Genomic DNA, 12,321 nt, shown 5'->3' on the forward strand with positions numbered 1-12,321 from the left:
CAACGCCAGCCTTAACAAAAAAAGAAACATAAAAAATACACCCCATTTCCAACAATCGTGGAAGATGGACTCCCCCTCTCCACAACTGTGCTGGAATAAGTTATTTGTCTATTTCTGGAATCTTAAGCTTCAACAAACAAAAGAACCTCTGAGTTTTGAGCTAAAATATGCTGTATTGGAGGTAGGTGCAAAAACATTCAGACCACTAACGGCTGATCCAGAACACGTTTATGACTCACAGATGTTGATTTACTGGTTTAAATGTAAGTTTTAAAAAAAAAAAAAAGAAAAGAAAGAAAAAAAAAAGGTCCTCAACAACCTGTCTGAGTTGCGTTTGTGGTTGTTTTTCTCTGAGAAAAGGCAACAGTCCCCATCACACACAGGGACCTAGAAACAGGCGTCTAAAGCTTAACTCTAAAGCAAGTGGTTTCTATGTGATAAGTTGAGTCATTAAAAAAGCACACCGGGGCAGAAAAAGGCCTGGGGCTTCGATATCTACCATTATCAAGTAGCAATAAAATGGCAAATTGGAGATGGAAAGGAAAATGAAAATAACTCTCCTAATTAAACTCTGATGCCAGAAGGCCTGAGGGTCAGTTCAAGAACCCCAGCCGCGGGCTCAGGACTGCTCTGCTGCAGGCTGGCTCTGTGACCTCAGTGAAGCCACTTAACCTTTCTGTGTCACAACCTCCTCTCTGTTTCATGGAATAAAATCACCCCTGGCTCTTCCTACCGTGTAATACAGGCTCATTAGCTATTGTTTAGAAGGTACAATAAACAATGGGCGATAAGAAGTGCAGTAGTTGGGGGAGGGGGGTGCAGGAGTTGGGCAGGAGGTGGGGGCGGGGTGCAGGGAGGGGTAGGACTTAGGGGCTGGTAGGCCCCCGGGGGTGGGGGGGGGGAAAGCTTCCACAATAAAACAAAGAGAAGAGTGAGCAGTGGAGGCTCTGGAGTAGGACTCCGGTTCAAACTCCAGCTCTGCCAACCAGCCAGCTGAATTACTACTCCTAAATCACTAACCCGAAAGCCTCAACTCCGCCACATTTAAGGTAGAGGCCATAATAGCGCCCACCCTTAAGGTTGTTTGGAGGATTAAATGAGATGACACATGCAAAGCCCTTCGCACAGTGTCTGTCTAGGTCACAAGACGTGCTCAGTGAAAGTTACATATTGTTACTGGTGTTCGTTTCCAGTATGAGGAAGAATAGCCAAGAAATCATGCTGAACCTCGATGACCATCCCCTTTACCGAGTAACTCGGATCCTCTCTTCACCTGAACTGTCCTCGGGGGAGAGAGAGGGCGAGCGATCGTGTGTAATTGAAAAAAATCTCTCCAGACCCCTTCTCCTCAATTCCTGATCTGGGAACCTGCCCAGCTTTGGCCTCATTGGAGACATTCCAGCACTACCTGATTAGAAGAAAAAACCGCAGATCTGTATTTGTTTTAAGAGTATAGGAAAACGGTAGTTCAAATGCAGAAGGAAGATCGTGTTTGTGGCGCCTCTGTGGACACAAAATCTTAGGTCCTGGCTTCATCACATGTCGGAGCTAGGTGGGAGGTTCTCAGAGACGGTCAAGTCCAGCCCTCCTGCTCCTACCAGGGGTAAAACATGAGTTTGAGAGAAGAGGTCATTCTGCCCGAGGCCACATGGCCTGAAAACGACAAAGGCAGTCCAGGATCCCGACTGCACTTCTGTCTGTGGCCTCTCCTTGGGTTTACAGATACCACGCTGGCAGAAGCCACTCCCATTCAGCATAGTCTGTTACCGGGCACTCTGGAGACACAAAGCAGGATCCCACGTACACAGGCACAGATGGATGATGATCCGACTCCATTGCTAGAAACCTGACAGTGTTCTCCGCACCCGCTGTGTCGTCTTTGGGCAAGCCTAGTGCAGGATAACCGCACTAGCGCTCCCTGCGGGAGACAGCTTGGCATGGGCGGTAGGAAGGAAAAGGGTCTGGGTTGGCTCTATTGCTGTCTGCAGTTTCTTTAGACTGTAATTAAGAACCATTCAGCTGCATCTGCAGCCCCAACAATGCGGGATGGATTGGCCCCATCCGTAGACCAAGCGACATTACAAAAGCCACCAGTTTAGACATCACGTATTCCTGTAGCAGCAAATCAGGCTCTGCTCATGCAGAAAGAGGTGAAGAGCTGCCCATCAAGGCTCCAGGGTTCTGAGGCTTCCTCCACACCCAGACTGACCCTGTTTCCTGGGATTGTTGCTCCCTCCTGGGCCTGGATAATGCAGAACGCAGGCTACCCTAGGAGCCTTTGGGGATCGTGTAATTTGGATTCCCACTTAAATTGTCCTAAATTGGCCTCTTGAGGAGGTAGAGGGAGGAGAGCATTAGCACAGGTGGCAGGAGAACCAGTGTTCTTTAATAACATGCAGAAGCACAGAACCAGGCTCCTAGCGAGGAGCTCCGCGCCCCAGGAGAACGGAATCCCAGCCCCCTCCCGCGGCTGCAGGTGGTTTCATCTGGAGGAAGGCTAAGGCCTTCCTCTGATCTCCCCCTGCTTTTCTCTTGGGTTACAAAGACAACAGCAGACTTCAAAACAGATGTTCTCTGCAGTTGTGGTCTGAATCTTAAATTAAGATAATATCATTGTGGAATCTTCCCCTTTCCCCCCCCCTCCCCTGCCTTCCATTTTAAAATGCCAAGACAATTGCCCCCAAAAGACTACCAGTTACCACCCCAGAGATGAAGGAGCAGAGATAGGGTGGAAAAACCTCTCCATCCTGTTCTTGATGTCGTAAGGCAGGCAGAGGAAGCAGATAGCACCAGAAGAAGAAACAGTCCTGACGGGAAAAAGGAAAATGGTATGGGAGGAAGCGCTAGGAAGGAATCTTCTCAGAGAACAGAGAAAGGATAAGTTGGGGTCGGGGGCAGGCATGAGGAGGTACAGTGACAGTTGTTCTGTGTTCTGGTCACTTGAGGACTGAAAGCCCCAAGATCCCAAAATGAAATGAAGGCCCAGTAACGTGTCCCAGTATTGTCACAGAGTCCATTTACTTGTCCCGCATGGCCGACAGTCATAGAATGACAAAACAAATCAATAGGAGGTTCTCAAGCTGGAAGAGTTGCAAAGGATACAGAATGGGATCAAGGGGAGAGGATCTCAGGAGGAGGTCACAGAAGATGCAAGGGAAGGTCAAGCTGAAAATCGACACCAAACACAGACTTTCCCCCTCGTGGATGTGGATGTGCTATATGCAAAGAATTTCCCTCCTGGTCCCCACGAGGTGCTCCTCGTGCTCAGCAGCCGGTGCAAACACCAAGTGAATATTTGAATGTGCACATCCACCTCCCCCTCTACCTAAAGGCAGCAACCAGTTAGTTTCAGTATCATAACTTCCGGTGCCCAGCTCAGGACGGGAGGAGCTTACTAAACTACACTGATTATTTCACTGATGAACAGGTGACTTCCCAACATTCCACAAATGGATCTTGAACTCAGACATCAGTCTTTGATTTCATTTCACTGACTTGCTCGTTTGTTTGTTCAGTTTTGTCGAATGCGAGACTCAAAGTTGCCCCCAAATGTAAGACTTAAAGACCTAGCCACGTGACTCTTTTCCAACGGAAAAGGTCTTCATGAAGTTTGATTCTGTTCCTGTCATCTCCCACCTCCTTTAAAGGAAAATGTTGCTTAAGGTCCGCATATTCTTTTTATTTCTCATCTGAGCCTTTTGGGGATAGTTGTTTGTGAAAAGATGGCACTTGGCTTCCCACAAAGCCAACCGGTTGCTTTGTCGTAAGTCTGAACGTTTATACAATATATGGTCCATAGTCTCACTCGGCTGCCCAGAGGTAGTTCTTTAGGGAGTTCTGGACTTCAAGCTGAATCGAATTTTATTTCACTGATTGTCATGAAGGTACGATATATAATCGTTACATCCATTATTTGTAAGAGACAAGAGAATGCATGCGATGGGCCTCATTTTCTCCATCTTCATTAGGAAGAATGGACCATCAGATGCTTGTAGGGAGGCCAGTACCTGTTACCAATCTCCTTTACCTTCTCAAATTTGCTCGAACTGGTCAGGTTCCCCGAAGCACTACATTTGTAAACATCCTTTGGCCTTCCTGTAGGCATCCCCCCAGAGTGACAGGTGATGGGAATGGGGAAGGCAGAGGCTAACTGAGCCACCAGCACCTAACAGATGGCACAAGAAAACACACTAAAAAACCCTAACCCCTCTTGCTGGCTGGACTGTGACAGACTACCACTCTCTGTACTTAGTTATGTCTGCTAACGGATAATGGAAGTGTCGCAACAGAAAAGCAGGCTGATCTTAAACCATAGAAACCAAGGAAATAAAGGGTGTGGTTAAGGTCCACCTTTACCACCAAGCTGTGGTGAGGATCATAAACCACACATTATTTTATACCACTTCATCCAGACCTCGGTCCATACAGCAGGCCCAAGAAAAAAAAATGGAACCTGTCACACTGAGAACATCTTACTAGCTAATAACAATAACATCCTTTGGGTACCACCATCGTGGGCATCTACAAACATCTGACTCAGGAATGTATCCCTATCTTACCTTTAGCATCCTTCACTGAATATTATCGTGTCAGAATGAATTACCACGAATGCCACCTTTGCCGCTGCTGAATCGTGCAATGCAGAGGATTTTTTAAATTCCCTTGCAGTTTCGGATGTCCCTTGGTATGTGCACTGCCCTGAAAAATGGGCACAGGGTCCCAGTTTCGCACACATTCAGGACCGTAGACCCATGAAAACAACGCTAGGGTGTCCTGCGTAATTACTCATTTTTAGAACCCAGTACCCAACGTGCCACTGATAGAAAGTCAACAGTTGAAACAACCTCAGGAAGGGATATGTCAACTTTCTGGGATTAGAGCTCACATGTAGTTCTCTGTTCTTAAGAGCCAAGGAGAGATGGAGCCTTCCTTCATTTGCAGGAAGCCAGCTGTGTTCGCTCGGCATCTTACATCACCTCACGTGAAGGAGTCAGAATGTGGTGGATGGTCCCGGCGGTGACGCATGAGGTGGAACAGACCCCAGCTCACATCTCATCTATCTGGATTGGCTTCTATACAATAAAAACCTTTCTTCCTTGGAGTTAGCGGAGAGGAGGGAAGCAAATCTGACATGTGTGACGTGCAAGAAGGCGCCATTTAATCAGTCAGGCCTGTGAAGCACTTTCAAGCGTCCAGGGCTTGAAATGATAGGTAATGATAGGTAATGTGGAGAATGAAGAAAGTAGAAAATAGAGAAGTTACTTCTTAATGGGAATGTATTTCATCAGACTGATCAGAAACACGTGTTTTCCCCAGACTGGGAAACCATCTTGAAAGACTTCATCACAAAAAGGCCTTGGGTGGGAAGGGCCACTAGAGACCTACTGGGGAGGGGAGGAGGGAGGTGCAGCTGGGCGGGGAGCTGGCTGCAGACTGTGGGAGAAAGAATAAACAGCAGGCAGCTCTCTTGTGGCAGGTTCCCCTGAGAGATCCCTTTCCAGGAATTAAAAATTCTAAATAATGTTGAGAATCGTCAAATATCAAAAAGATTACGGACTTTTCTTTCAGGGCATTCCAAAGCAGTGAGAGAGACCAGACGGCTGGCAACGGCCTTTCCCGCGTCCATACACACTCTTCCTTTTCAGTGAGCTAACACTGTCTCTCGTGGAGAGTATTTTGGTAATTGGAACGAATGGAACTGAGGTGCAGAGGTAAAGAGACGATTCCAAACAAGTGTTCCTGCTTCGAAATAGCCCATACGAAGACCTGAAGCTTCTTGTCGGGTTGACTATCGGGCTTTGATTTCTTAACTTCACAGAAGGCTCTTAAGCTCTCAAATAACTGAGGAGGCAATGTAATAGTGTGGTTAAGAGCCCAGATGTGGCGGTAGCTGGACAAAAGTTTGAGTTTCTGTTTGGCCACCCTCCAGCTGTCAGTCCTTTGGCCTCAGAAAGCCTCAGTTTCTTCATCTATAATGGAGGTGATCATCATGCCCCACTCGCAGAGTTGAACTAAATATGGAAGGAACTTGTGTCGAGTAATTTGCCCTGTGTCTGATGCAGAAAGAGCACTCGACAACACTTTGCCCCTATTTTCAATATGAAAAGTCAGAATTATGACTTTGGAGTTAGTGAGCATACCATTTTCATGGAAGTTAATCCAAGCTGTGGTGCACAGCGTTTCCACGACGAGCTTAGGATATGGTGGTCCCGCTTGCTGTGTGCCATTAAATCATGAGATAATAATAAAGATAATTTTAGGTCTGGGTACGTAAACCACACGAAGTCTGACACCATCCTCTTGGACGAAAGGGGATTGATGCCCATTACGTACACGTGATGTACAGTTATGGAAGCTGTTGTCACATGTTCACAGCTATGTTACACATTAGCAGCAAAGAGAAATATTCACCCCCTGGGATTCCTTCCAATATCGGGTCGTCCCCACTCGGGGTTGCAGGTCTGATACCCACTTGTACAGCCAGAGCACGATAAGACCATAAGCAAAGAGCTTTGCCATTTGGCTCTCAAGCTGGCCAGTGACTTGGCAGAACCTTCCACACTGTCTCATATATACCCCTTACCATACCGTTTGAGACATTGCTTGACCCGGTCCCCGTCGGGCAGTACGCCGTTGCAGTCACTTCGCAGAAGTCTTTTCGTATGTTACCCATTCTACATTTCTCGTGGCTCGCTCTTTTTCTGAGTTTTCTACCCCCTGAACTTGGGCTGGAAATCTGAACCTCAAACTACCCGTGGCGCCATACGCGTGCATTTTAGTTACAGAATTCTGGACCCGTGTTGCACTTCTCCAAGCTTAGACGTGCCACCCAGAATTCAGAAGGGTTTTATTTGCTGGCATCGCCAACCTGCACTGACCAGTTGCCCGAAAGAACCGTAGGGAGAGGTATTTCACACCGCCCCTCCTGTCGCCTGTCGGAACCCTCATTGCTCTGCGTTGCCCAATAGCCACACAGAGTTTGTTATTTCGGGGGCACCAGCTATCATTTGTATTCTGGCACCACCAGTGTTTGGCACCTAGCCATCAAGGCTGGCACATTAGAACACACAGAGTGTCCTCACTAGCTGCCTGCTCCGTTCTGGCCAGATGAATGCCGTATCATTGGAAAAGTGGACTGAACTGGTTTTCTGGGGGTGTTTGGTTAAGTCACCCCACCTCAGCTCCAACTTGATTAAAGTGTAGCTTTGCCCTTTCCAACGACCGTGGCAAATAAATGATGGGGAAATACTCCAACATGCACATGGCTGCGTCCTGTCGTTCTTTTTTTTTTTTTTTCCTAGTGACTTTGGGGAGGTTTGGGCACTGGTCCTGCGGGCACAATACTGTTCTTGTTCTTCTTTTCTCTACAGAGCAGCCTTGAATAGCTCTGTCTAAAATTATAAGCAGGGGCAGCCCTAGGCTCCAAGAGATCAGAGCCCTCATGCTGGGTCTGAACAAAGACCTTGCTTTTCCCCAACAATTAGCCCTGTAAAAAAGGACATCTATCTCCCTCTATTAAAGCCACCACGTGCCTTCAAGTCAGCCCATTGTAAAGCTAATTAAATAACACGCCTCTCTCCCCATGCAGGTCTCCTGATTAGCTTTCCTCTGTCCAAAACCTCTGCAAGGCGCCTGGAGATAGACGCCAAAGTACCACTCCTAAGATTCCCCCTTGGAAAAGCCACCTTATCCGTATTGTCGACTCTGTTCATGGCCCACATTCATCCAGAGCTCAGACTTAAGTCACCTCCAGCTTAGAGGAATGGGTAAAATTGATTGTTACCTGTTATTATTATTTGCTAGTATTATTTAACATTATTTATAAATAAATAAACAAACAAATAAATACATGAATGATTTGGGAAGGCAACATTTATGTCCCAAGGTAAAATCTTCGGTGGGAACCCACCCACGTGGGACTGAAAGTGCTGCCCACCCCCCACCCCCCCTACCATCCCACCCCCTGGAGTGGAGTGAGTGTGAAGGACTTTCAACAAAGGTCTCAGAGCCTGGGGAAGACATGGCCAAAAGGGACCACGGGGCAGTTCTCCACCACGGAAGTAGGCAGACGTGTGTGACAGATGAAGCACAAGGTTTTCGAAAAGGTATTAGAGAGGAAAGCGGAAATAAGGAGAGATTTCAACCAAAATGGTTTTTAAAAAAAAATTTTTTTTTTAATGTTTATTTTTATTTTTGAAAGGGAGACAGAGCGTGAGCAGGGGTGGGGGACCAGAGAGAGAGAGAGAGAGAGAGAGAGACGGAGACACAGAATCCGAAGGAGGCTCCAGGCTCTGAGCTGTCAGCAACAGAGCCCAACGCACGGCTTGAACTCACACACCATGAGAGATCATGACCTGAGCCGTAGCCGGACGCTCAACCGACTGAGCCACCCGGGTGCCCTTCAACCAAAATGTTTTAAACATGATGTAGAAATAATAAACTCCTTCAAAGTCTCCTTACTGCTGACCAGATAAAATCCAAGCACCGCCCAAGAGGCCAAAATTGGCCCCTGCCCACCTTCCAACCACGCTTCACCTTCTTTCTCTCAGAGGGACGCTGCTCTCCAGTGCACCTGCGCTGGTTGGAATCCCTTGAACACACCCAAGTGCTTCACCCTTTTGTGCATTTCTGCAGGCCTGGCCCTTTCTGGAAAGCCCTGGTCCACCTGTCCCACCCATCTGTCAAGACAGAGCAGCAAACATACCACCCCTGTGAAGGTTTCCCTGGGCCTTCAGGATAAAATCCGACACTTCCTCCTCTGCTCTCTCACTGCGAAATGCCTCTGAGTCAGCACACACAGGCTTCTGACTGAGCACATTCAACCTTCCCGAAAATACACCTCAGCCCTTGGAGGGTAGGAACCATATTCTATTTCACATGTTAATTTCCAGCAGAAAACACAGCGACTTGGACATAGGGACATCCTAAATGCTTAATAAATGTGAAAGAATAAAAAACCTGAATGAGTGAGTGAATGGAATAATGAGTAAGTGGGTAAATGAATAAAACAACCATTTGACATTAAATGTGATCTGAGAGGGTAGAATTGGGCACAGCTTCACTGTGCCTGGCGCTGTGTGCTTGAAAAGGGGCGCTGTTGTTTTATGACATGGTTCCCTCTCTCCTAAATGGTCCGACCTCACACACATGCATACACATGCACATACTTTTCAGATACAATTTTTTAAAATAATAAAGTGGAGAAAGACCAGGCAAGCCATTTTCTAAATCTGCTTCAAAGTTCTACAGCTCAACTTTTCAAACCCACTCTAGTCTTTGAGGTTCCCAGCTCATTTGTTCACTGGACCATATAAATCTTCCTTTCCAAGTGTTTTTAAGACTCACCAATCTTCTTGGGCATCTTATGCCAATGAGTGGATGCCTAAATTACAAAGTAATCCCATATACAATTTAAGTTGCACATGAAATACTAATGGGCTTCCAAATTAGCAGAAAAAAAAGAAAAAGAAAAAAAATTAAAGCATGTGGCAAAAGAGATTTTGAAATCTGCCAACTTCCCCAACATTAAAAAAACAGCCAAAGTCATGGAATGATTCCCATCTTTAAACCATAAAGCCTTGGGGCTCCCGGCTGGCTCAGTTGGTGGAGCATGTGACTCTTGACCTCAGTCAGGGTCATGTGTTCAATCCCCACGTTGAATGCAGAGCTGACTTTAAAAAATTAAACAAATAAACAAACACGCAAATGTAAAGCCCCATAGCAAAACTCACCACCGGATGATTTGTCCCTAAAGTCACAGCTGAACATGATGACTTGGGTTTGGTTCTTTCCTTGTTACATTGCCACCACAATCTCGATTTTTAAAAAGATGTTTTTCTAATATTTGAGGGTGCCTTCCATAGAGAGAGAAATCAAGGCATAAAGACACAGGGGAAGAGGGACACCTGGGTGGCTCAGTCGGTTAAGCATCCGACTTCAGCTCAGGTCATGATCCCGTGGTTCACCAGTTCAAGCCCTGCGTCGGGCTCTGTGCTGACAGCTCAGAGCCTGGAACCTGCTTCAGATTCTGTGTCTCCCTCTCTCTCTGCCCCTCCCCCCTCGCGGTCTGTCTCTCTGTCCCAAAAAATGAAGACACATTTAAAAATTGAAAAAGAAAAAACAACAGACACAGAGGAAGATTCCACGATCCTACGGAAGCAATAAGTGACCATTTCAGCAAAAGAATTTATAACATCCAACCTGAAACTAAGGGAGAAAACACCATCATTCATTTGACAGTCACTTTATTCTGGCAAACTTCCTACTTGCTAAAGTGGAATGTCCACTTTATAATGATCATAACGGATTGAAAGCCATAAAATTAGATTCTGGCTGGCAATAAGCTCTTTATTACTTGCCTTTGCCACAGTGTGCCCCCATTCTCAGATCTTGCCTTAAGGAAGACGCATCCAAGACCTCTAAGGTATGTAAAAATAGGATAATAAATGAAGAAAAATAGGCCTGCATTTCTACATGGATCTGTCTCCTCAAGATACAGCTTAGTGTGAATACAAAGCAGCCATTGAGCATTGAGCGTGTAAAAATCACACCTGTTAATTTATCAAGAACAGATCAAATAAGCTCCATGGCAGGAATAAACTATTACAATGAAAATAAATAGAAAACATGGTACCAAGAGAAGAATGATTGGAAATGAATGTAAGTGGGAATGCCACCGTATTAATCAAAGAGAAATACCAAATGCATATAATCAATGCACTTTAAGCAAAGAGTAGGAACACAAGGTAAGAACTGTGTTTGTAGATGTGAGTACTGTCACAGAGATAATGGGTACAAGGATTAAGGACATTGGGTAAGCACAATATTATTAAGGTCCTGGAAAATAGCATACTTTACGTGGGATAGAAATGGCTGCTTTCTAAATCCAATTGAGGTTTTTCAGCAATATTCAAAGCCATAAAATAGACAAATCAAGACACACAAGAACCTTCTCATTAGGAGGAGGAAGAGCTCAGAATTGATGGTATATTACAGCCGTGTTGATAGTTCATGTCAATACATTCCAGTTAGCAGGTTATTTGAGCAATGACTTCAGAGTAAGCTGGCCATGTATCTCTGCAAATGGGAGCCCTTAGGAGGGCAATCAGGAGACATCCATTTCACACTACCTTCCTAGAATTTGGGTCATTTTCAATCCTTTATGTGCCAAACCTCAGGACTGAATATGAGTAAGCATGGTGCCTTTCCTCTGATTAAAGGAACAGCAACGCTTTCCCTGGTCTGGCCTAGAAGGTCACAAACACTTCCACCAACATCGTGTCCCAGCACCTCCTAGATATATCTAGGAAGAGGGTACGCATCCCAGGGCTGGCGCATCCCAGCCCTCAGCTGGTCTGTCCAGTCACTCAACTCTGATCTACGAGAGCTGTGCAACATACTGAAGACACACATTTGCTCAACTCTTTGAAATTATTCATATGTCCCACTTCGCTCTTACCTACCACTCAGAGACCTTTAAATGCCATTTTTTCCCCACCAAGTCTTTTGTCTCCTTTGTTGGATTTCTTATTAGACCCTTTATCACTTATGTACTATAAACCATCTGAGTCATTATTTTCCCACCAAGAAAGTGTGAGGGGGAGAAGGAGGGAAGGCGTGGTGTGGTGGAGAATATATTATCATTGCATTAATTCCCAGCCATCTTCACTCAAAATAGAAATAAGCAGAGCTGTCATTGGGAGGTGGATAGAGTAGGATCCCAAGTGATGCATCTGGCTGAGCTCACGGATGAACCAGAGGAAGAATGAAATAAGGGCTGGGATTAAGGGAAAGGGGAGGAAGGACTCAGCTCCCTTCCCATGGGAACTAAGAGGCAAGGGAAACTGACATGGAGTAAACTCCTGCACTCAGAACACTCAACATCGGCCGTGCATCTCACAGCTGCAGCAGGAAAATGTTGGGAAGCATTAGAAGTAAGAGCAGCTGGTCACAAACACATATTTCTAATTGTCTTTTTTCTATTTATATATGTATATTGGGATTTTACAATAACGTGTTCCAATAGTGATTTCAGGACAAGTAAGACATTCATTAAAAATGCACACACAATACGTTCTGGGAAATGTTCCGTCCTTCTAAAGTTACATACCCCCATTCTTCACCAAAGGCCAAGTGAGCACCCGAAAGAAGCAAGAGAGAGGAAAGAAACGGGAAGAGAACTTGGGGGATTGATTTCAGAGGTGACATTTATTGACACCTCTAACAAGAGGCAGTTCGGCTTCCCTTAGATGCACAATGTTTATCCCTTCAAGATGCCCAAATCGAATGTATTAATTTTACTAAAAGTCTTCTTTATGGCCA

The sequence above is a fragment of the Panthera tigris genome, chromosome D1 (assembly GCF_018350195.1).
Source record: "Panthera tigris isolate Pti1 chromosome D1, P.tigris_Pti1_mat1.1, whole genome shotgun sequence".
Lineage (NCBI taxonomy): Eukaryota > Metazoa > Chordata > Mammalia > Carnivora > Felidae > Panthera > Panthera tigris.